Here is a 26,227-nt window from a genome sequence, read left to right as displayed (position 1 = left end):
TTGGAGGCTGTGTCTGTTTTGTCCATCAGTCGGCAGAAACAGGCTCATCGTGCTCTGTAAAGGCTGGACGTCTGCAGTGTTGTTTCAGGCTATCAGCTCATTGTGATGGCGAGCAGACTGGAAAACCTTGGTCCTTTAATGACGGACAAAACTAGGAGCCATGACGCTTTAAGGTCTGGCTGCTGACAACAAAGTAATGGCCAAAGGTTTCAGAGTCCCTCCATGGTTAACAGTAGAGTCTCTCTCCATGGTGAACAGTGGAGTTTCTCCATGGTGAACATTCGAGTCCCATCCGTGGTCAACAGTGGAGTCATCCATGGTTAACAGTACAGTCCCTCCATGGCTAACAGTAGAGTCCCTTCACGGTTAGCAGTCGAGTCCCTCCATGGTTAACAGTAGAGTCCCTCCATGGTAAACAGTGGAGTCCCTCTATGGTTATCAGTAGAATTTCTCCATAGTTAACACTAGAGTCTCTCCGTAGTTAACAGTAGAGTCCCTCCATGATGAACAGAAGTGTCTCCATGATTAACAGTAGTATCTCTGGGGTTAACAGTAGTTTATCTGTGATTAACAGGAGAGTCCCTCCATGGTTAACAGTTAAAATGGCTGTCATATACTCAATTACTCTCAGATACTCAGTTGTAAACAAGTCCACATTGACCAGCTCGAACATAAGAGACTCTGCAGCAAAATTCAATCCGTTTGTCTTTGAATAGCAGAGTTCCTCCACCAGGACTCAAGATTATCCTGACTCCAAACAGAAGGCAACCCGTGCTAAAGGGACTGGGGACAGAGGCCAACCCGTGCCAAACCAGGCTTGACATTAAGGATTTTGAGCACTTACCCTTTGGACACAAGTGCTTACAACTTTTTATTTGCCCGGACAAATTTTTACTTACCCCAAGTTTAATGGAAATGTATAATCTTGGGTAATGTATGAATTTGACCAACATAACTTTTTACATAAAAACATTTGTAGTTTCTTTAATAATCAAGATATCGCAATGAAACTCAGGGAAGGTTTTTCTCTTCATACTCTTCAATCTGAAGGAATAATAATATATATTTTAGGTTTGTTCTTCACAGCAAAGCCCAGAGTGGCCCACCGTGTTTATTTGAGGCCAACTGGCATATAATGATATGTTTAACAATAATATGTATAATAAACAGCTTTTTGCTGTGTTGGTCTGAAATACATTTGATAGCATTAAGATTGGAGCTGTCACACCCTACTACTCCATACTCCATCCTCCATACTGCCACACGTAATTTTTTTGTATTACGGGGCTTTACACCTGTCCAAAAACATGCATGTTAATTGGTGACCCTAATTTTCCCCATGGTGTGAGTGAGTGTGGTTCTCACTTTTCTACCAGAGATGTCTTTTCAACAATGATGTTTCACCTTTCACTTTTCTACGATGTCCATCCATCCATCCATCCATTGTTTACCGCTTATCCAGGCCGGGTGGTGGAGGCAGCAGTCTGAGCAGAGTTTACCCAGACGTCCCTCACCCCAGACTCTTCCTCCAGCTCTTCTGGTGGCACCCCAAGGTGTTCCCAGGCCATAGAGAGACATAGTCCCTCCAGCGTGTCCTGGGTCTGTCCTGACACCTCCTACCGGAGGAACATGATGGAACACCTCCCTAGGGAGGCGTCCGGGGGGCATCCGAAATAGATGCCCGAGCCACCTCAGCTGGCTCCTCTCGATGTGGAGGAGCAGCGGCTCTACTCCGAGCTCCTCCCTGGTGGCTGAGCTCCTCCCCCTATCTCTAAGGGTGACTGAGCTCCTCACCCTATCTCTAAGGGTGACTGAGCTCCTCCCCCTATCTCTAAGGGTGACTAAGCTCCTCACCCTATCTCTAAGGGTGACTAAGCTCCTCACCCTATCTCTAAGGGTGACTAAGCTCCTCACCCTATCTCTAAGGGTGACTGAGCTCCTCACCCTATCTCTAAGGGTGAGGAGCTCCTCACCCTATCTCTAAGGGTGACTGAGCTCCTCCCCCTATCTCTAAGGGTGACTAAGCTCCTCCCCCTATCTCTAAGGGTGACTAAGCGCCTCACCCTATCTCTAAGGGTGACTGAGCTCCTCACCCTATCTCTAAGGGTGACTGAGCTCCTCACCCTATCTCTAAGGGTGACTGAGCTCCTCCCCCTATCTCTAAGGGTGACTAAGCTCCTCACCCTATCTCTAAGGGTGACTGAGCTCCTCACCCTATCTCTAAGGGTGACTGAGCTCCTCCCCCTATCTCTAAGGGTGACTGAGCTCCTCCCCCTATCTCTAAGGGTGACTGAGCTCCTCACCCTATCTCTAAGGGTGACTGAGCTCCTCACCCTATCTCTAAGGGTGACTGAGCTCCTCACCCTATCTCTAAGGGTGACTGAGCTCCTCCCCCTATCTCTAAGGGTACACCCAGCGACCCTACGGAGGAAGCTCATTTCAGCTGCTTGTATCCGGGATCTCGTTCTTTCGGTCATGACTCATAGTTCATGACCATAGGTGAGGGTAGGAACGAAGATCGACCGGTAAATCGAGAGCTTCGCTTTTTGGCTCAGCTCCTTCTTCACCACGACGGACTGATACAACGTCCGCATAACTGCAGACGCTGCACCGATCCGCCTGTCGATCTCACGCTCCATCTTCCCCCACTCATGAACAAGACCCCAAGATACTTAAACTCCTCCACTTGGGACAAGGGCTCTCCACCGACCTTGAGGGGGCAAGACACCTTTTTCCGGTCGAGAACCATGGCCTCGGATTTAGAGGTGCTGATCTTCATCCCAGCTGCTTCACACTCGGCTGTGAACCGTGTCAGTGCACGCTGGAGATCCAGGCTTAATGGAGCCAACAGAACCACATCATCCGCAAATAGCAGAGATGAGATCCTGTGGTCCCCAAACTGGACCCCATCCGGCCCCCGGCTGTGCCTAGAAATTCTGTCCATATATATGATGAACAGAATCGGTGATAAAGGACACCCCTGCCGGAGGCCAACGTGCACTGGGAACAGGTCCGACTTACTGCCGGCAATGTGAACCAGACTCCTGCTCCGGGAATACAAGGACCAAACAGCCCTCAACAAGGGACCCCGGACTCCATACTCCTGGAGCACCCCCCACAGGACATCTCGGGGGACGCGGTCGAACGTCTTCTCCAGATCCACAAAACACATGTGGACTGGTTGGGCGAACTCCCACGAACCCTCAAGCACCTGGTGGAGGGTCTAGAGCTGGTCCAGTGTTCCACCATCAGGAGAACCTGGTGGAGGGTCTAGAGCTGGTCCAGTGTTCCACCATCAGGAGAACCTGGTGGAGGGTATAGAGCTGGTCCAGTGTTCCACCACCAGGAGAACCTGGTGGAGGGTATAGAGCTGGTCCAGTGTTCCACCATCAGGAGAACCTGGTGGAGGGTATAGAGCTGGTCCAGTGTTCCACCATCAGGAGAACCTGGTGGAGGGTATAGAGCTGGTCCAGTGTTCCACCACCAGGAGAACCTGGTGGAGGGTATAGAGCTGGTCCAGTGTTCCACCACCAGGACGAAAACCACATTGTTCCTCTTGGATCCGAGGTTGGACTAACGGCCGGACCCTCCTCTCCAGTACCCTGGAATAGACTTTCCCGGGGAGGCTGAGGAGTGTGATCCCTCTGTAGTTGGAACACACCCTCCGATCCCCCTTCTTGAAGAGAGGGACCACCACCCCGGTCTGCCAGTCCAGAGGTACTGTCCCCGCCCGCCACGCGATGTTGCAGAGACGAGCCAGCCACGACAGTCCCTGCACATCCAGAGACTTAAGGAACTCTGGGAGAATCTCATCCACTCTACGATTTATTGACCATAAAGAGACGTCTTTTCAATTACCTGAAAAAGACAGCTTTTCTACCAAATGGTGACGTAGTTTTGATGAAAGGCAAAAGTGTCTTTTCTTTTTAAACCATTTTGTTTCAGGTGGATTAGAGATAATGTTAGTGTACAAATGGCTCCTTTTCCTGAAGCCTGGGCTCTGTCGTGCTGTGTGATTGGACAGCCTGTCACACTAAAACCACCTGAAAGACTACCATCAGTCTTTATTTCACACAGTTAAAGCTGCATGCTACATGGATTCTTGTGCTGTCTTCTCTCTGTCGTATGAGCAGTCAGGCAGAAACTGAGCTGAACACTGCCTGCTTGATGAAGGCTTTGTCTGAACTATATGAACAGTGTTGAGTCTGAAGGTGAAACATTGTGCTTTCGGTGACAAGGCTCCAACACAAATCTGTATATTTCTGATTTATCCCATGTCTGAGAGGTGATGCTTGTATTTTGTGGTCTGTGGCTCTAATGTGAGTCAGTGTACTTCCCTGGAATTCTTCAAAATGCAGGAACACTGCAGGGCCGTAACGAGCTTCATGGTTACTTGTTTGGATGTTCAACTGATTCTTATGTTTCTGCCATGATGGAAGAGCACAACATAAATACAAAGAAGTTCCCTGCTTGATTTTTTCTACTCTTCAGACTAGGGAAGCACTGATACCACTTTTTTTAAAGGACAAGTATGAGTACTAACCTTTAGCTACTCACCGAGTACCGATATGAGTACTTATTAAGTGCCATAAAACCTAAGTCATACTCCACACGCGAAAAAAACACAAAGGCTATGCGCTGCTGCAACCTCCTTACACAGCATCATACACAGCTTCACAGTCTACAGTCGCATAGCACAGTGTATAACGTCATCTACACACTGCACCATGTGGACTGTAGACTAAGGGACAGAGGTCGCTGTTAATGAGCATTGGTGGGATGCGAGCCCTGAAATTCTGAACTCTTGAGCGGCATTGGGCTAACTCTGCTGGTGATTAAATTGTTGGTGTTATATGGACTGTCTTTCTCCTCCTTTTGATATTTTGTTAGAACATAATTTACAGTCTGTCTTACTTTTGTTTTTCTCATTAGCATCATAACATCTCCAAACCGGGGCAGTCGCTCATCCTCTCTCGTCTACTTGCTAGTGATGATGCATGATGCCACATAGTTCTTGCCTGGTTGTATCGACAAGCTTTTTTTGAGTATGAGTAACTCGTGCAGTATCGGACCTAATACTGATGTTGGTACTGGGTATTAATACCGAGTATCGGTATCCGTCCCGGCTTCAGATTTATCTTTTCAAACTAACAAGTGGATAAAATTACAAACAGATGACTTTGATTAGTATTTTAGTCACTTGTTTATAACCCGACCAGACGTGAATGAGAGGAGATCCAGGAGTCATTGGGGGGGGGGGGGGGGGGGGGGTTGCAGTAAATTTAATGCAGTGTTGCATTAAAATTGACTTTATGTTGAAATTGTAATCATTTTCTGTACGATCTGCTTGATCTTACAAAAATATAGACAATTTCATTCCATACACTGTGACCACAACAAAGAAAAACTTTGAAGGGTAAATTTAAAGGTTATTATAGCAACATTTTACCAGTCTGGTCACTCAGGATGAAACTGGACTCTATGTGATCCCTGAAGTACATTAAATCTTATTTAATAATGATCTTGTATACATTTATATACATGTGGATATATGTAGATATGTTGTATACATCTTTGTATTGGTTCAGTTATGTGCGTTTAAATAATCATAACATTTGGTGATTGGTTCGTTCAATAGAACCTCAGAGGCAGTACCTGTTTAACAGGAAATTATAGCCAATTCAGTTCTATCCATCTCATAAGGTATACTAAACAATTAATTAGGAATTTGAATTAATAGTTAAATTAATTACAATTACCAGAATTAACAGTAAAGGTAGAAGGATTTTGGAGTTCTTGACACAGAAGAGGTCGACATTTCATTCACCTTTGTGCTCATTAATAAAACAGCAAGTATGATTCCAAAAATTATATTTATTTACAATGAAAAAAAATAAAACACAGATTCTAACTACCTATATACAGCTTGTAGATGCGTGTGTGTGTAGAGAGAGAGAGAGAGAGAGAGAGAGAGAGAGAGAGAGAGGTGGAGGGTGTGTGTGTGAGACATGTGATGGAACTACAAAACAAGATGGTGGATCACAAGAAACTCCATTCAGATGGAGGTTATCAGAGAGCAGGAAGTCTGTCCTGGGTCTCCACCATGTGCTGGAGAACAATGGAACATGGAAGCTAGTCTTTAGCGTCTGCTTCCTGTGTGTCTCTGCTAAATGACCATTTCTAGAATGAGTTTATATGAATATGACTTGTTTTGTAAAATGTCTGGAGTGTGCGATGTTGTCTTTGATGTGATATGTGTAGGATTGTGAGTTAACTAGTTAGTAAAGCAAAGATTAGCATGCAGACCCTGTGTCTGTGGCAGAGCTAACGTTGGTTTACAGGTTGATAACTGCTCCTAATATCATTATCTATAGAACTCAATCACTGTAACAGAATCAACACATCTTCATTAAAGTTAAACAGTTCTATCATAGCATCAGGTTTAACTAATCAGCTCATGTATTTGCCCAGTTGTTTGTTACCACTTCCTTGATATCTTGAAGGAGTTTGGTTGTTGTCCAGACTGGAGAGAAGCTATAAGCAATTCAGTGCAGGCTCTGGAACACCAGAGCAAGCAAAGGCAATGTCAATAGGACAAATGAGAGACTTGGAGCAATTTAAATAGCATTACTACTTGATCTGGTGAAAATTAGTCATGAAAAGAACATACTGGAAAAATAGAAGATCTTACAGACTTCAAGGCTTTGGAATCTCAGAATTATAAGCCCTATGAGTTACACCACGACATCTTTCCATGAAGCTCAATTTGGGCTGTGGCTTTTACTCTGAAGAAGGCAACACAGGAACAGATTAACATTGTTCTATAATTCCTTTCAACAGCAGGAGCCTCCACAAGAACTTTAATAAAATCATAGATTATTTCTGACAATTTAAGTTTAAATTTAGTGTGGTAGCAATTTCAGAGACTTGGCTAGGTAAGGATAAAAGGGACATTGAATTAGAAGATTATAATTTATTTCATGAAAATAGGGTCAACAGAAGGGGGGTGGAGTTATCCTGTTTGTAAAAAATAATTTAAATTTGTAGGGTTATTCAAAAAATGACCATGACTTTTAGTGACTTGGTGGAGTGTGTTACTGTTGAAATCATTAATGAACAAGCAAAGCATATATTAATAATATATTAGCTGCATCTATAGAACTCCTGGTTCATGCATTGATGAGTTTAACAGGACAATCTCAGAGTTATATTCTAAACAAAGTCGTAAGGGTATTTTGGTATGCGGGTCTACAATATTGATTTGTTGAAATCATGTGAGCGCATAAAAACAACAGATTTTTATCAAGGATAGTGCCACTTTAATTGACAATATCTTTGTTAATATAACAGAGAACACTGTGAAAAGTGGATTGCTACTGACAGATATAAACGATCATCTACCCATTTTCACTGTGTCTGAACATAAGTTTAGGAAACCAGATAATGAAGATAATTCCAAGTTACAGAGAGTGAGAACACTAGATGCAATCCAGGCCTTTAAAGCTGCACTTAGTAATTATGATTGGAAAGATGTTTATGTTGAAGATACAAATGATTCCTATAATGCCTTCCTGGATATATTTATGTCACTGTATGATAATCACTGTCCAATGAGGAAAATAAAGGTAAAGCCTAAAAATTAGCAGAATGTGTGGATAACAAAAGGTCTGGAAAAAGCTAGTAAAAAGAAGGAGCAGTTATACAAAGATTTTATAAAACACCGAACCAAGGAAAAGGAACATAAGTACAAACAATATAAAAATAGATTGACAACTATTATTAGAGCGCACAAGAACAATTATTATAGTTCATTGCTGGAAAAACACATTACTCATATTAAAGCTACTTGGAATGTAGTTAAAGAGGTGGTTGATCAGAACAACTTTCAGATGTTACCAACATATATTTTTAAAACTGACAATGTAAGAGATGAGAATGTACAAAAATTGCAAATGAATTTAACAATTTTTTTGTCAATGTGGGTTCTAATCTAGCAAAAGAAATACAACAAACCCATGTGGCAGTGACCAATCATCATTTAAATATTAATCAAAATTCAATGTTTCTTTGAGCTGTGCGTGAAAGAGATGTATTAGAAGTGGTCCGGAAATGTCAGCATAAGAGGTCTACAGATTGTAATAATATCGACATATCATTGATCAAAGAAGTGATTCATTGTATAATTAAGCCTTTGACTTACATTTGCAATACATCTTTTATAACAGAAATATTCCCAGAGAAAATTAAGCTGGCTAAAGTACTTCCGATTTTTAAGAACGGAAACAAGCAGCTGGTAACAAAGTACAGACCGGTCTCATTATTAGATACATTTTCTAAAATATTAGAAAAAATGTTTGTTCAACAGCTCCATAAAATTCCGAGACAAATATCAAATGATAAATGATCAACATCGGCATCACGAGCAGTCATGGATTTTGTTGAGAACATAGCAACAGCTGTCGACAACAGAGAAAGTGCAATTGGGATATTTATTGATCTGAGAAAAGCCTTTGACACCGTCAATCATTCTTTACTTTTACAGAAATGTCAGTATTATGGGAAAAGGGGTGTGGTCAATCATTGGCTACAAAGCTACTTAAATAACAGACTCCAATATGTACAAAGTAACTGTAGTAGTAGTAACTATCATTTCAGAAAACCTTATGTTGTGGCATCCCCAAAGTTCTGTTTTAGGACTCACATTATTTATTCTTTACTTGAATGACATTTGTACTTTACCAAAACCATTGAAAATTGCCATTTTTGCAGATGATACAAACTAATTCTGCCCAGGACAGGACGTCAAGCAGTTAATTTCAAAAGTGGAAGTTGAGCTGAATCTCTTAAAAAAGTGTTTGATCAGAAGAAGTTATCTCAAAATGAACAGAAAACAAAATGTGTGATTTTTGGATCCCATGAGAAAAACTGTAACATAAAACTGTGTTTGAATGGAACTGATATAGAATTAGTTTTTGATACAACATTTTTGGGGATAATAGATCATCAGCTATGTTGGAAACTGCATGTACAGTACGTTAAGTCAAAGCTATCAAAAACCGTTGGTATATGATATAAAACTAAAACTCTGTTGAACCTAAAATGTTTGCATCTATCGTACTCCTCTCCTCTGTGCTACTCTACTTATTATATTGCTCAGAAATTTGGGCAAATGCTTGTAAACCTTACCGAGACCCAATTGTTAATCTACATAAAAGAGCAATTAGAATAATAAATAACGCTGGATAACGGGAATCGACAAATCGACTTTTTATAAGATCCAAACAATTAAAGTTTATGGATTTAGGGTTAAAATTGCTGGAAATTATGTTTCGTGCTGTGAACGGGAACCTTCCCATGAACATCCAAACCTTCTTCAAATTAAGAAGAGGACATTATCATTTAAGAGGTTTGCTTCAGTTTGAAACAAGTAAAATAAGAACCAATGTCAAACAAAAGTGTGTCGCAGTTGTTGGAGTGAAATTGTGGATTATATCTTAGTGATCACTTTCAGTTAGTCCATTCTCTGTTCAAATTTAAAAAAGGGCAGGCTCTAAAATTTGATCTAATTTATACATATCAGTTATGTGAATCGTCTGTGTAGTATATTTCCTTAATTGAAAAAAAAATCTGTGAATGCAGGGCTCGACATTAAGGCTTTCCCGAATGTTCGGGGCTAGTAAAAGCTTTGCTCGGGCAAGTTAATCATCTACCCAGCTTGCCCGAATGGGCTCGTGGTTTTTTGGTGATATTTTGCCGTTTTTTTTCTGCAAAAATCACTTGGTCTATCCAATGGATCACGCCACTGCAGTGTGCGGCCATTTCTCGCCTTGAGAGCGCAATCATGTGATTCTCGTGTGAACGAGATGATAGCATGGGAAAACGCTTGACACCGATCGCGGCTGCTATTTTCTTCCCAATTTGTGTTCCCCATTCTGGTGAGTGACGCTGCATCATACCTGGAAAACATGCATTCAGATTGGATAGCGTCGTGTAATTCCTCGGGAATCTGTCGTCCGCCATTTGGAATTTTTCACTTCCGTCAACATTCAGATTGTCACCAGAACAAATTAAAAACTCACTACAATTCAACACATAAAAACAACTTCCACTGAGACGACGTGTTTTTGATTATTTTGAATTTCTAATCCGAAGTTTGATAACTTTTTATGGTTCAGAAAGAAGTTGACTGAGCAGGAAGAGGAACAGGAACAGGATTTATTTGTTAATATAATAAAAATCCATGTCACACATTTACCATGTTGTTGAAATAAATGCATATGGATAAAAAGTGACACAATATACAATAAATAAGGTGCGGCAGTGTGGTAGTATGGTAGTAGGGTGTGACAGCTCCAATCTTAATACTATCAAATTAGTTTCAGACCAACACAGCAAAAAGCTGTGTTTATCACACATATTATTATTATTATATTATACATATTATTATATGTTTATTTGAGACTGGTTGGCTTAAAATAAACACCGTGGGTGTTCATTCAACTCTGGGCTTTTTGCTGTGAAGAACAAACTTAAAATATATATTGTTATTCCTTCAGATTGAAGAGTATAAAGAGATACGTCTTCCCTGAGTTTCATTGCGATATCTTCATTATTAAAGAAAGTACAAGTGTTTTGATGTAAAATGTTATGTTGGTCGAATTCATACATTACCCAAGCTTATACATTTCCATTAAACTTAGGGCAAGTAAAAAAAAAAAAAAAAAAAAAAAAGTAAAAGCTCAAAATCCTTAATGTCAAGCCCTGACATGGTTATAGAGGAATGTGAGCATAGTGACAAAAGTTTGTTTGCGTATTGTTGTTGAGTTGATGTGACGTGATATACAGGGTAGGGTGAAAGAAAAGCATTTCTTTTGCCCAAAGCCTTTTTTGGTTGTGTTCTTAAAGGGAATATGCGATTGATGAATGTAAACAACCAACCAAAAATAAACATCATTTCATTTCGTTTCATTCTTAGCTGCATTCTGCAGGCTGAGGAGAAGAAGATGAAGTTGATGTTTCAGGAGTCCTTCTTTGCAGCTCCTGGTTGTTCCTTTTGTCCAGACTGAGGAGCTGGTCGCTCAGGTCTGTGATGGTTTTCCTGCTGGTTGAGGAAAACACAAAGAAGTTCTGTGAGGCGTCGTTTCCCTGGTCCGTCCTGGAGGAACTGGTTGGTTTTCCTGGTTGATGGGAGATCAGACTCTGGGTGCTGGTCTCTGGATCAGGGGAAGGTCTGACCCTCGTGGTGGGTCAGCAGAGGAGCTGAGGAGTGAAGGCCCTGGTTGCAGGCCTCTGGTGTTAGCTGTTAGCAGGATGGACTACAGCTGAGCTGCTGGGATGCCGCTCCTTTCTCCCTGGTGTTCACAGAGCAAGGCGACTTGAAGAGAATCTCTCCAAAGGCTTTTGATAACGTTGGGGGATTCAAAGTCAAATCCTGAGCGCCTGAACCAATCAGTGACTGGCTGAGCATGGGGCAGTCAGTGTCCTTTGAGCAGAAAGGGGGGAGGATGTGCATATGTGGGACTGCAGTGGCAACAGGACCCCGCTGTGGTGAGATTCACAGGGATAAATGAAGATTGTCCCTGAAGTCCAAGTAGCCTTGCCCTCTACACCCGCTCCGATCCAGACTGCCACACTCTTATTCATAAGGCCGTCCCAAGGTTGGATCTATCTTAATTACTCTATGTATCTGTGTGACTATATTGCTCATAATAGCAGTGACTGTGAGAAAAATGGCAGACGAGCCTGGACTCTGGGAGTCTAAACGGTCTGTGCTCTCAGCAGCTCTCCATGCTGCGCTGCTCACCTCTGAAAGAGATTCACAATCTCGGTAGATTCCTTCCATTTTTCACTTCACGCTCTTTAAACATTTAACTAGCTCTGAAAATAAACTCGCTCCTGGGCAAAGATGCAGCCTTCACGTGAACCACCAGTGTCTGGGGGTAAAAAGACATTGGTTTGATAGAAGTTCAAAGAATCTGCCACGGTGGGAGACTGTTTTCTGGATGACGAAGGTGGTGTTTGACTGGATGGAGGAAACCTGCTGTCAGTTGGATCTCAGCTGCCTGTTGTGAGTCAGGATCTCCAATTAGCAGCATGTGCCTTTTGCTATTTTTACCTTGATGTTAAAAACTGTGTGAGAAAAGCAGAGGAAATACCTTCACACCTCAATTCTCAATCCTGCGCACTAAAAAAAGATGTGGCAACTGACTGAAGAATGCATGTGAATACAACCAAACAGGCCAAAGGAACTTTCCCAGCAGCAAATAGTCTTTTCATGAAATCATTCAACACTGTAACCTGTTTCTTTTTTTCATGAAGTAGCAACGTAGCAGGAAAATAATCAATCCTCGTTTCAAAAAGACTGAGATAAGGTGTAACATGTAAAAATAGATATTGCTGATTTCATAAATGATATGACAAAATGTTGAAAAAAGAGATTTTTGAAAATCTACAAATTAATATTTGTTCTTTCATCAATCAGCAGCTTTTAGTGGACATGAGGTTAATGGAGGGTTTTTTTTCTGATGGTGAATTGGAGCTTAGAATCGGTAGTGTCTCTTCTATGCTGGAGGTTTTTGTACCTTTAGTTTCTTCCAACCATCAGCTGTAATGGGAAACCGTCCTACCTGGCTTGCGTGGTGACCACAGGCGAGTGGAGTCAGTCAATTGGCTTCTGAGAACATGTGTTCTAGCTGTAGTGTGAAGGAAGTTGGCTGGTGGCACAGCAACGCCTGTGGACAGACTGAGATGTCTGTGTCCCGGAGCCGATACAGTGGTGTCAGGACAGGGTTGGTGTATTCACGATATCATTTGTGATATGATGTAGTGAAATAGAAAGGTGGTTTCTGATTGCTGTAAATCAGGTTTTGTGCTGAGAGTATTGGACCTGTTGGCGTTTGTGTGTTACTGGATGATGTCCCTGTCATCCTGAACTCTGTGTGATCAGGTTGGAGCTTTAACTTCTGTAAGTCAGCAGACATTAACCTTCTTTACATCATAAAATTGGATAGATGCAATGATTCAATTGTCATGGTAATTCATTTTTTTGTTTTTGTTTTTAGTTTCTCCTTTTGGGGGTGAGAGCTGGCACTGATCCATTGACTACTGAGTCAGCATCGCATGAATAATTGAGTGTTTTGGATAATTTACTCATTAACTTGACATGCCATGCGACAACCTTAGGCCCTGTTTACATGACAACGATTACGATGCAGAGACTGCTGGAGGCTATTTAGCCTGTTACTGCGCCTGCGCAACTCTCCCCCTACCTTTGCCTTCCATCCCTTGTAAACAAACATGGCGACCCGCAGTGGTATGACTCGCAGTCAGTATTCTAGTCTTATTGCCCATATCAGTAGTTTTATAGTTGAGACTTACCCTCGATAGCATCTGATGCATCTTCAGTCTGTACGGATGTCAGGTGCTCTCCATTTTCTTCATGTTTATAGCCTATTCTTCTCTCCACACATGTCTGTATGGTTTCATTACAAAATCAAGCAACAGCGCCCTCCCATGGCCGCTATATGAACAAAATGGTTGTCCCTATGTCTGCTGCTGCAGTGGAAACACATTCCTTTTTTTTAACGGATTAGGAGATGTCATGTGAAACGTTGTGGTGTAAACAGGGCCTTAGTTCAGGACGAGTTTTCTCCTCAGTTCATCTATGACAGGAGCCATGGCACTTCTGTGCCCACATCATTACAAACCAGCAAAAAACATAGGAGATGCACTCATCAGCTCACTTCACTTCTTCGTCTGTCATTGTAACCTGTTCTATTTCTGTCTGAGAGTTTTTATGACAGACTTCCTCCCACAATTCAGACGCACTTATAGTGTGTGTGTGTGTGTGTGTGTTTGGTGAATACAAATACATCTAAAGAAATCCACCAAAAGTTAAATGTTTTGTCATATATATATATATATATGTATATATAGTGAATAAAATGTTTCCATTTCAGTCACAAGTTGTTCCTGTATAAAGGCCATAACAACTCTTACATTTTTTGTTAGAAAGCTGTCTTTGGATTGGATTGGATTTATTTTTTTAACTGGGTCAAAAAAGGTTTCTGCACAGAGAATAAAAAAAAAAAAAGTCTGTTCCGTAAACTCCATCAGCAGGCCCTTGTCAGAAGAAAAACATGTACACATCTCCATTATTCTGCAGTATGTGTCACTTTAATGACACGTCTGGTGGCTGAGCTCATTTCACAGAAAGTAAACTGACGCTGCATGTTTGTTAAACTTGATGAGGGAGGAGGGTGGTTGTTAAATGGTAAATAGATTTCAGTTATATAGTGTTTTATAGCTGTGTGAGCAGCCCCAAAGCTGCTTTACATAGTTTGTCACCTTCATACTCACATGCTGCAGCCATGCCAGCTCACTCCAATGGGAGCTGTGTATTGCCCAAGGACATTTCTGTATGTATACAGATGGGATTTGAACTTGCGGCCTTCCGATTGGGAGACAACTTCTCTACCAACCGAGCTATACCGAGCATGGTGGTTGATGGGAGGAGCTGCGTGGGGGGACTGACAAACATTCTTCTGTTGCTGTAATGACCACCCCAAAATGAATCAACATGTTTCTACTCATGTCGTGTGTGTGTGTGTGTGTGTGTGTGTGTGTGTGTGTGTGTGTGTAGTCCTGGTGTTTCAGGGCGAGATGTGTTGGAACAGAGCAGCAGTTCCTGGCTGTGTGGCTGTGTATGTTTGGCAGGTGAGTCAAGGTCACTGTGAGATGGCCTGACCTTCGGATAGAGTCACCGTCCACCTGTGAGCTCGTCATGCTGAGATGTGTGTGTGTGTGTGTGTGTGTGTGTGTGTGTGTGTGTGCGTGCGTGCGTGTGTACACCTAGCTGTCACCTGACCACAGAAATGTCTTAATTAGCAGGGCAGACACCGGAGCACTTCAATGAGGCGCAGCAGAGAAATCTGTGGGTCAATTTGAAGCGTTAAGATTTCTACTCGCAGGATCTTGTTCTTCCTAATTTCTGAGAAGAAATTATTGTAAAAATATAAGAGGAGGGCAAAACAATAAAACAATCAAATGTTTTATAAGAACATATTTTTAGAACAGAATCAGTGGTAGGTGTAATGGAGATGGATTAAAATCCTAAAATATCCTTAAAAATCTTGAATGTATGTGTGAGGGGCTCATCTCTGTTCTAAACACTACAAGCCCTGAGCAGAGTATTAAATCTCTTCTTAATGTATTTCTGTTGGCACACACACACACATCACAGTTTGTGATGTTGTGTGATCATGCGGAAGGAGATTTAGGGGAAAAGAGCTGCGGGTTTCGCCATTTTCAAAGACCTGACTTGAAACCAACTCTTCTGTATGAGGTTGAGCAGATGTGGGCTCTGCACTGTGTTCACTCTGACACGTCACATCTGGAGTGTTCCGCACACACACTCTGCACACTCATTCTGCACACACTCCTCACACACTCCACACACTCTACATACACTCTACATACACTCTGCACACACACTGCATACACTCTGCACACACTCTACACACACTACACACACTCCACACACTCTGCACATACTCTACACACACACTGCACACACTGCATACACTCTACACACACTCTACATACACTCTACATACACTCTACACACACTCTACATACACTCTACACACACTCTACATACACTCTACACACTCTACATACACTCTACACACACTGCATACACTCTGCACACACTCTACACACTCTACATACACTCTACACACACTGCATACACTCTACACACACTCTACATACACTCTACATACACTCTACACACACTCTACATACACTCTACACACACTCTACATACACTCTACACACACTGCATACACTCTGCACACACTCTACACACTCTACATACACTCTACACACACTGCATACACTCTACACACACTCTACACACTCTACATACACTCTACACACACTGCATACACTCTGCACACACTGCACACACTCTACATACACTCTACACACACTACACACACTCTATACACACTGCTTACACTCTACACACACTCTACATACACTCTACACACACTCTACACACACTGTATACACTCTACATACACTCTACATACACTACACACACTCTACATACACTCTACACACACTACATACACTCTACACACACTACATACACTACACACACTACACACACTCTACATACACTCTACATACACTACACACACTCTACATACACTCTACACACACTACATACACTCTACACACACTACATACACTACACACACTACACACACTCTGCACATACTCTACACACACAGTGCACACACTGCATACACTCTACACACTCTACATACACTCTACATACACTCTGCACACACACTGCATACACTCTACACACACTACATACACTCTACACACACTACACACACTCTACACACACTACACACACTCCACACACTCTAAATACACTACATACACTCTACATACACTCTATACACACTACATACACTCTACACACACTACATACACTACACACACTCTGCATATACTCTATACACACACTGCACACACTGCATACACTCTACACACACTCTACATACACTCTACATACACTCTGCACACACACTGCATACACTCTACACACACTGCGTACACTCTACACACACTGCATACACACTACATACACTCTACACACACACTACATACACTCTACACACACTCTACACACACACTACATACACTCTACACACACTCTACACACAAACTGCACACACTCTACACACACAGCATACACTCTACACACTCTACACACACACTACATACACTCTACACACACACTACATACACTCTACACACACTCTACACACACACTACATACACTCTACACACACTCTACACACACACTACATACACTCTACACACACTCTGCACACACTCTACACACACACTACATACACTCTACACACACTCTACACACACTCTACACACACACTACATACACTCTACACACACTCTGCACACACTCTACACACACACTACATACACTCTGCACACACTCTACACACACACTGCACACACTCTACACACACACTACATACACTCTACACACACTCTACACACACACTACATACACTCTACACACACTCTACACACACACTACATACACTCTACACACACTCTACACACACTCTACACACACTCTACATACACTCTACATACACTCTGCACACACACTACATACACTCTACACACACACTACATACACTCTACACACACTCTACATACACACTACATACACTCTACACACACTCTACATACACTGTACATACACTCTGCACACACACTACATACACTCTACACACACTCTACATACACTCTACACACACTCTACATACACTCTACATACACTCTGCACACACACTGCATACACTCTACACACACTGCGTACACTCTACACACACTGCATACACACTACATACACTCTACACACACACTACATACACTCTACACACACTCTACACACACACTACATACACTCTACACACACTCTACACACAAACTGCACACACTCTACACACACAGCATACACTCTACACACTCTACACACACACTACACACACACTACATACACTCTACACACACACTACACACACACTACATACACTCTACACACACTCTACACACACACTACATACACTCTACACACACTCTGCACACACTCTACACACACACTACATACACTCTACACACACTCTACACACACTCTACACACACACTACATACACTCTACACACACTCTGCACACACTCTACACACACACTACATACACTCTGCACACACTCTACACACACACTGCACACACTCTACACACACACTACATACACTCTACACACACACTACATACACTCTACACACACTCTACACACACACTACATACACTCTACACACACTCTGCACACACTCTACACACACACTACATACACTCTACACACACTCTACACACACTCTACACACACACTACATACACTCTACACACACTCTGCACACACTCTACACACACACTACATACACTCTGCACACACTCTACACACACACTGCACACACTCTACACACACACTACATACACTCTACACACACACTACATACACTCTACACACACTCTACACACACACTACATACACTCTACACACACTCTACACACACTCTACACACACACTACATACACTCTACACACACTCTGCACACACTCTACACACACACTACATACACTCTGCACACACTCTACACACACACTGCACACACTCTACACACACACTACATACACTCTACACACACTCTACACACACACTACATACACTACACACACTCTACACACACACTACATACACTCTACACACACTCTGCACACACTCTACACACACACTACATACACTCTGCACACACTCTACACACACACTGCACACAATCTACACACACACTACATACACTCTACACACACTCTACACACACACTACATACACTCTACATACACTCTACACACACTCTACATACACTCTACATACACTCTGCACACACACTGCATACACTCTACACACACACTACATACACTCTACACACACTCTACACACACACTACATACACTCTACACACACTCTGCACACACTCTACACACACACTACATACACTCTGCACACACTCTACACACACACTGCACACACTCTACACACACACTACATACACTCTACACACACTCTACACACACACTACATACACTCTACATACACTCTACACACACACTACATACACTCTGCACACACTCTACACACACACTACATACACTCTACACACACTCTACACACACTCTACACACACACTACATACACTCTACACACACTCTGCACACACTCTACACACACACTACATACACTCTGCACACACTCTACACACACACTGCACACACTCTACACACACACTACATACAATCTACACACACACTACATACACTCTACACACACTCTACACACACACTACATACACTCTACACACACTCTGTACACACTCTACACACACACTACATACACTCTGCACACACTCTACACACACACTACACACACACTACATACACTCTACACACACTCTACACACACACTACATACACTCTACACACACTCTACACACACACTACATACACTCTACACACACTCTGCACACACTCTACACACACACTACATACACTCTGCACACACTCTACACACACACTGCACACACTCTACACACACACTACATACACTCTACACACACTCTACACACACACTACATACACTCTACACACACTCTACATACACTCTACATACACTCTGCACACACACTGCATACACTCTACACACACACTACATACACTCTACACACACTCTACACACACACTACATACACTCTACACACACTCTGCACACACTCTACACACACACTACATACACTCTGCACACACTCTACACACACACTGCACACACTCTACACACACACTACATACACTCTACACACACTCTACACACACACTACATACACTCTACATACACTCTACACACACACTACATACACTCTACACACACTCTACACACACACTACATACACTCTACACACACTCTACACACACTCTACATACACTCTACATACACTCTGCACACACACTGCATACACTCTACAAACACTGCGTACACTCTACACACACTGCATACACACTACATACACTCTACACACACACTACATACACTCTACACACACTCTACACACACACTACATACACTCTACACACACTCTACACACAAACTGCACACACTCTACACACACAGCATACACTCTACACACTCTACACACACACTACATACACTCTACACACACACTACATACACTCTACACACACTCTACACACACACTACATACACTCTACACACACTCTACACACACACTACATACACTCTACACACACTCTGCACACACTCTACACACACACTACATACACTCTACACACACTCTACACACACACTACATACACTCTGCACACACTCTACACACACACTGCACACACTCTACACACACACTACATACACTCTACACACACTCTACACACACACTACATACACTCTACACACACTCTACACACACACTACATACACTCTACACACACTCTACACACACTCTACACACACTCTACATACACTCTACATACACTCTGCACACACACTACATACACTCTACACACACTCTACATACACTCTACATACACTCTGCACACACACTGCATACACTCTACACACACTGCGTACACTCTACACACACTCTACACACACACTACATACACTCTACACACACTCTACACACAAACTGCACACACTCTACACACACAGCATACACTCTACACACTCTACACACACACTACACACACACTACATACACTCTACACACACACTACATACACTCTACACACACTCTACACACACACTACATACACTCTACACACACTCTACACACACACTACATACACTCTACACACACTCTGCACACACTCTACACACACACTACATACACTCTACACACACTCTACACACACTCTACACACACACTACATACACTCTACACACACTCTGCACACACTCTACACACACACTACATACACTCTGCACACACTCTACACACACACTGCACACACTCTACACACACACTACATACACTCTACACACACTCTACATACACTCTACACACACTCTACACACACACTACATACACTCTACACACACTCTACACACACTCTACACACACACTACATACACTCTACACACACTCTGCACACACTCTACACACACACTACATACACTCTGCGCACACTCTACACACACACTGCACACACTCTACACACACACTACATACACTCTACACACACTCTACACACACACTACATACACTCTACACACACTCTACACACACACTACATACACTCTACACACACTCTGCACACACTCTACACACACACTACATACACTCTGCACACACTCTACACACACACTGCACACACTCTACACACACACTACATACACTCTACACACACTCTACACACACACTACATACACTCTACACACACTCTACACACACACTACATACACTCTGCACACACTCTACACACACTCTACACACACTCTACACACACTCTACACACACACTGCATACACTCTACACACACACTACATACACTCTACACACACTACACACACACTACATACACTCTACACACACACTACATACACTCTACACACACTCTACACACACACTACATACACTACACACACTCTACACACACACTACATACACTCTACACACACTCTACACACACACTACATGCACTACACACACTCTACACACACACTACATACACTCTACACACACTCTACACACACACTACATACACTCTACACACACTCTGCACACACTCTACACACACTCTACACACACTCTACACACACACTACATACACTCTGCACACACTCTACACACACACTACATACACTCTACACACACTCTACACACACACTACATACACTACACACACTCTACACACACACTACATACACTCTACACACACTCTGCACACACTCTACACACACACTACATACACTCTGCACACACTCTACACACACACTGCACACAATCTACACACACACTACATACACTCTACACACACTCTACACACACACTACATACACTCTACATACACTCTACACACACTCTACATACACTCTACATACACTCTGCACACACACTGCATACACTCTACACACACACTACATACACTCTACACACACTCTACACACACACTACATACACTCTACACACACTCTGCACACACTCTACACACACACTACATACACTCTACACACACTCTACACACACTCTACACACACACTACATACACTCTGCACACACACTACATACACTCTACACACACTCTGTACACACTCTACACACACACTACATACACTCTGCACACACTCTACACACACACTACACACACACTACATACACTCTACACACACTCTACACACACACTACATACACTCTACACACACTCTGCACACACTCTACACACACTCTACACACACTCTACACACACACTACATACACTCTGCACACACTCTACACACACACTACATACACTCTGCACACACTCTACACACACTCTACACACACTCTACACACACTCTACACACACACTACATACACTCTGCTCACACTCTATAAAGGATAGGATATATGTGGCATATATAAAATTGGCCATTTTCCAATATTTCATGCACATATATGTACATATATGTACATATATGTGTGCATACATGGGCACATATAGGTGTGCATATATGTGCATATATGTGAACATATAGGTGTGCATATATGCGCATATAGGTGTGCATATATTGGCACATATAGGTGTGCATATATGGGCACATATAGGTTTGCATATATTGGAACATATAGGTGTGCGTGTATGCGCATATAGGTTTGGCATATATGTGACATATATAAAATTGGCCGTTTTCCTATATGTTATGTACATATATGTACATATATGTGTGCATACATGCGCATATAGGTTTGGCATATATGTGACATATATAAAATTGGCCGTTTTCCTATATGTTATATACATATATGTACATATATGCGCGCATGTATGCACACATATATGTACATATATGTACATAACATATAGGAAAACGGCCAATTTTATATATGTCACATATATGCCAAACCTATATCAAAACCTATATTAAAACATATATGTTTATATAGGTTCTTTCCATGTGGGACATCTTGCAGTAATACAGTGTAAGACTATTGTTTGTCCTTTTTCAAAATCTTGGTATTTTATTAATTGTTGCATTAAAAATCTAGTACTCATAGCGCCATGCATCACGTGAGGAGGCCTTTCCGGGGCCTGGTGGTAGAAGTTATGTCTGCGGCCCAATGTGTGCTCGACAAACGTGTGTGTCTGTGCAAACTGTTAGTTCTTTACGTAAATGCAAGCAGATCTTTTTGCGTATCACAACATACAGGTAGCTTGGTGGTGCAGAGTGAAATGATCCTTTCTTTATCCTCTGTGATGAACCGAGGTAAATCTTTGATCTGGAGTGGCGAGATAATCATCCGTGGCTGAGCCCTGATTTCCATCTCTATTCAACTCTCCCCTGGAAGCTCCATAAACAGCCGACAACACTGGAACTAATCAGGGTTATTACCACTCTCCCACTGCACCGCACTCTTCTCCAGATGTGCAAGCAGCTTCTTCTTTGTTCGTCCTGCTGACGTTGTTCCCAGCTTACGGACACAGGCAGACAGATGGACATGGACGGAGACTACTTCTTATAGATTCCGACAATGCTTTGTATTTCTTTTTCATTTCCTGTGTTTGATCAGAGAATTCATTATGCTGCCTTTCACCTGCAGCAAAATATGACTTCAAATCCTCCTTATGAATTTTATATCAGACAAGGTAAAAAAAAAAAAAAGAGCTGGCTTTTTTTAAAGTTGTTATTTCCTCAGCTTGCTCCAGAGCACAAAAATACACTAAAACTAAATTGACTGAAGACGTTTGACAGAAGAGTTTCCTCTGTGCCTCGGACTTCCACTGATTGCTTTTGTCAATGAGCGGTAGCAATCTGAGCAAACGAAATGCAAAAGTTGAGATTTCCCAGTGAGGCGTGAACATGGTAAAGGCCTTTTTCAGGTCAGGTCCTCTGAGGTCGAGTCTCCAGGTGCCTTTCAATGTCCCCCGCCCTTCATCCAGCCTCCACGGCTGGAGGAACCAGGGCAGGACCACACAGGGTGGTTTCTTGTGGCTTCCTTACTGTGAACATGAAACAATGTTCACAATCAGGAAGATGACAAAGGAGGACCAGTTCATTTGTGTTCAAGTTCGATGTAGATTATTTTCCCGAATGTGCAAATTTGAAATACAACTTCAGCAGATGCACTTTAAAAAAGAAAAAGTTTCCAAAACGCAAAATATCAAGGCAGAATATCAAAAATGATTTCAACTTTTGCAGACTGTTGTTGACTTAACTACGTTTTTCAAGTTCTGGCTCGAGTCCTGCCAACTTGGATCTTCTTGTTCACCCAACAAAGAAATTCTAGTTTCAATGTCACGCATTTCTGCCGTCACCAAATTCAGATATTCTTGTCCAATAAACATGCAGTTTTTTCCTACAATGCTATGTATTTATAAATTGACCAAGCACACTTATTCTTGTTGAATAATGATACAAATTTTACTTTAGTGAGTTTGAAAATAACCTATATAAATCAAGGAAAATGACTGTTACTGTAAACATATTTAGAAGACATGGCTTAATAAATGGATAATAAAACAAAGCAATACGGTCAATGGTTATTGATATCTTATTTATTTTGTTGAACAGCACAACTGGGAGTGTCCGTAGGCATTTTACATGTGCATTAACTTGTACCATCCATTAAAAGGGAACTAACATGTAAGACAAATTCAGTGCTTCTTGTGAACTGGGAAATACTACAACTATTTTAAAATACTGACTGACAAACCAAGAAACATCAATAATTTTTTTTTTAAATTACAATGAACATTTCTAACCATCACTAAACAGTGATATTTATTTACAAATTTTAACAAACATAACCAGGTCATTGACGGTGGTGCTAGAAACACCATTGCAGGGGGAGGTTAAAATGTGTTTTTGCCACAACAAGCACTGCACAGATTAGAGTATTCAATGGACGTTAAAAAATAATCAAACAGGAGACAATTGAACTATTTTCTGCATGTAAAACATTGCATACAGTAAATGTAATTTCTTTAGAAAACATTTTCACACGTCATTAAAAGCTCGCCACATATGTTGTTTCATAACTTCTGGTGATTTGCAATGTGTGGTTTAATGTCTCATGCAGAATTTACAGACCGTCACTACCGCTGGCCGCCATGGCTGATTGGCTCAGTGTTGCACTGGTCACATGACCAACAAAGCTTCCCTTGATTGGATGTTGGGTGAACGAGACAGGTGTCGATTGCATCGTCCTGATGGCAGATATTCTGGCTGTTTTGCAGCTGAATTGTTTTTGCAGCTGAATTTTTACACACTGAATATTTTTAGATGTTGACAAAAAAATCAGAAGCAATAAAAGATACGTACTTGAAATTCGACAGCTTTTAAAATTCAAAGTCTGATTTCGATGGTAAAAAAATTCAGAGTTAGAAATTGGAATTCAGAACCTGATGGCACAGTTTTACTTCCATAGATATTGTCTAATAATGTGCGTCCTCCGTTCTGCTTTCTTTGATTCTTCTCGCTTGCCTTGTTCCCCTCCTTTTATTCTCTCTCTTTCCTTCCTTCTCTTCCTCTCCTTTCCTCTTCCCTTCTTTTTCACATGACAAAGTCATAGAAAAAGCTTAGCTTGGAGAGACATGATGCGTTGAGAACATCTAGAGCCACCAAGGTAAAAAAAAAAAAGGACCTGAATTGCCTCAAAAGTATAGGTCAACTGCTTTGGATAGTCAATATTCAGGACATAAAGAAGACCAGATGCATTTTTTTAAGAGCTAAGAAACACTAAAGATGAAACATTTCTACTGACTTGAACTTCAACCTCAGAAAAATAGGTGTAACTGAGTGTGGACCGGCTCAGAACAGGTGGTTTCCTCAGCTTCAAACTTGCCGGCCATTTCTGCCCAGGTGTCAGTCAGCTAAGGGGTTTCTCACTAGATTTTCCAGGGGTTCCTCACTTCACTCAAAAAATCTACAGACAATTTGATCATCTTTGTTGTGTTGTTTCAGAAATTCTAGTTCGGACAACAATGAGAAAAAAATGTGTTGGGAAGACAATTTTTTAAAGCTTTATTTCTGAGTCAGTTCAATATGAAAACTTTAGTGAAATCAACAATTACTAGTTGTTGTTTTTACAGTGTGTCCAAAGCTAATATCCTCGATTTGAGCTCATTCAGAAGAGTTTAGTTACGATCGTATAGGACCTGAGTAACCTGCCACTTCCAAGCACAAACAAGTTCTGCAGCCTTCAGCGTGTTTTCAACCAGATTCATCCTAACAATTGCTAAGCTATCGCTCAAATAACAAGCTGGCTTTCACTTCCTGAGCAGTGTGGTCCTGATAGATCCTTGTGGAGGAGGGGAAGTGAGCTTGCCCACTACAATGCGGTTCCTGAGCACTTA

The sequence above is a fragment of the Blennius ocellaris genome (assembly GCF_963422515.1).
Source record: "Blennius ocellaris genome assembly, chromosome: 8".
NCBI classification, from domain to species: domain Eukaryota; kingdom Metazoa; phylum Chordata; class Actinopteri; order Blenniiformes; family Blenniidae; genus Blennius; species Blennius ocellaris.
The sequence above is the reverse complement of the archived record's forward strand: the minus strand, read 5'-3'. Positions refer to the sequence as shown.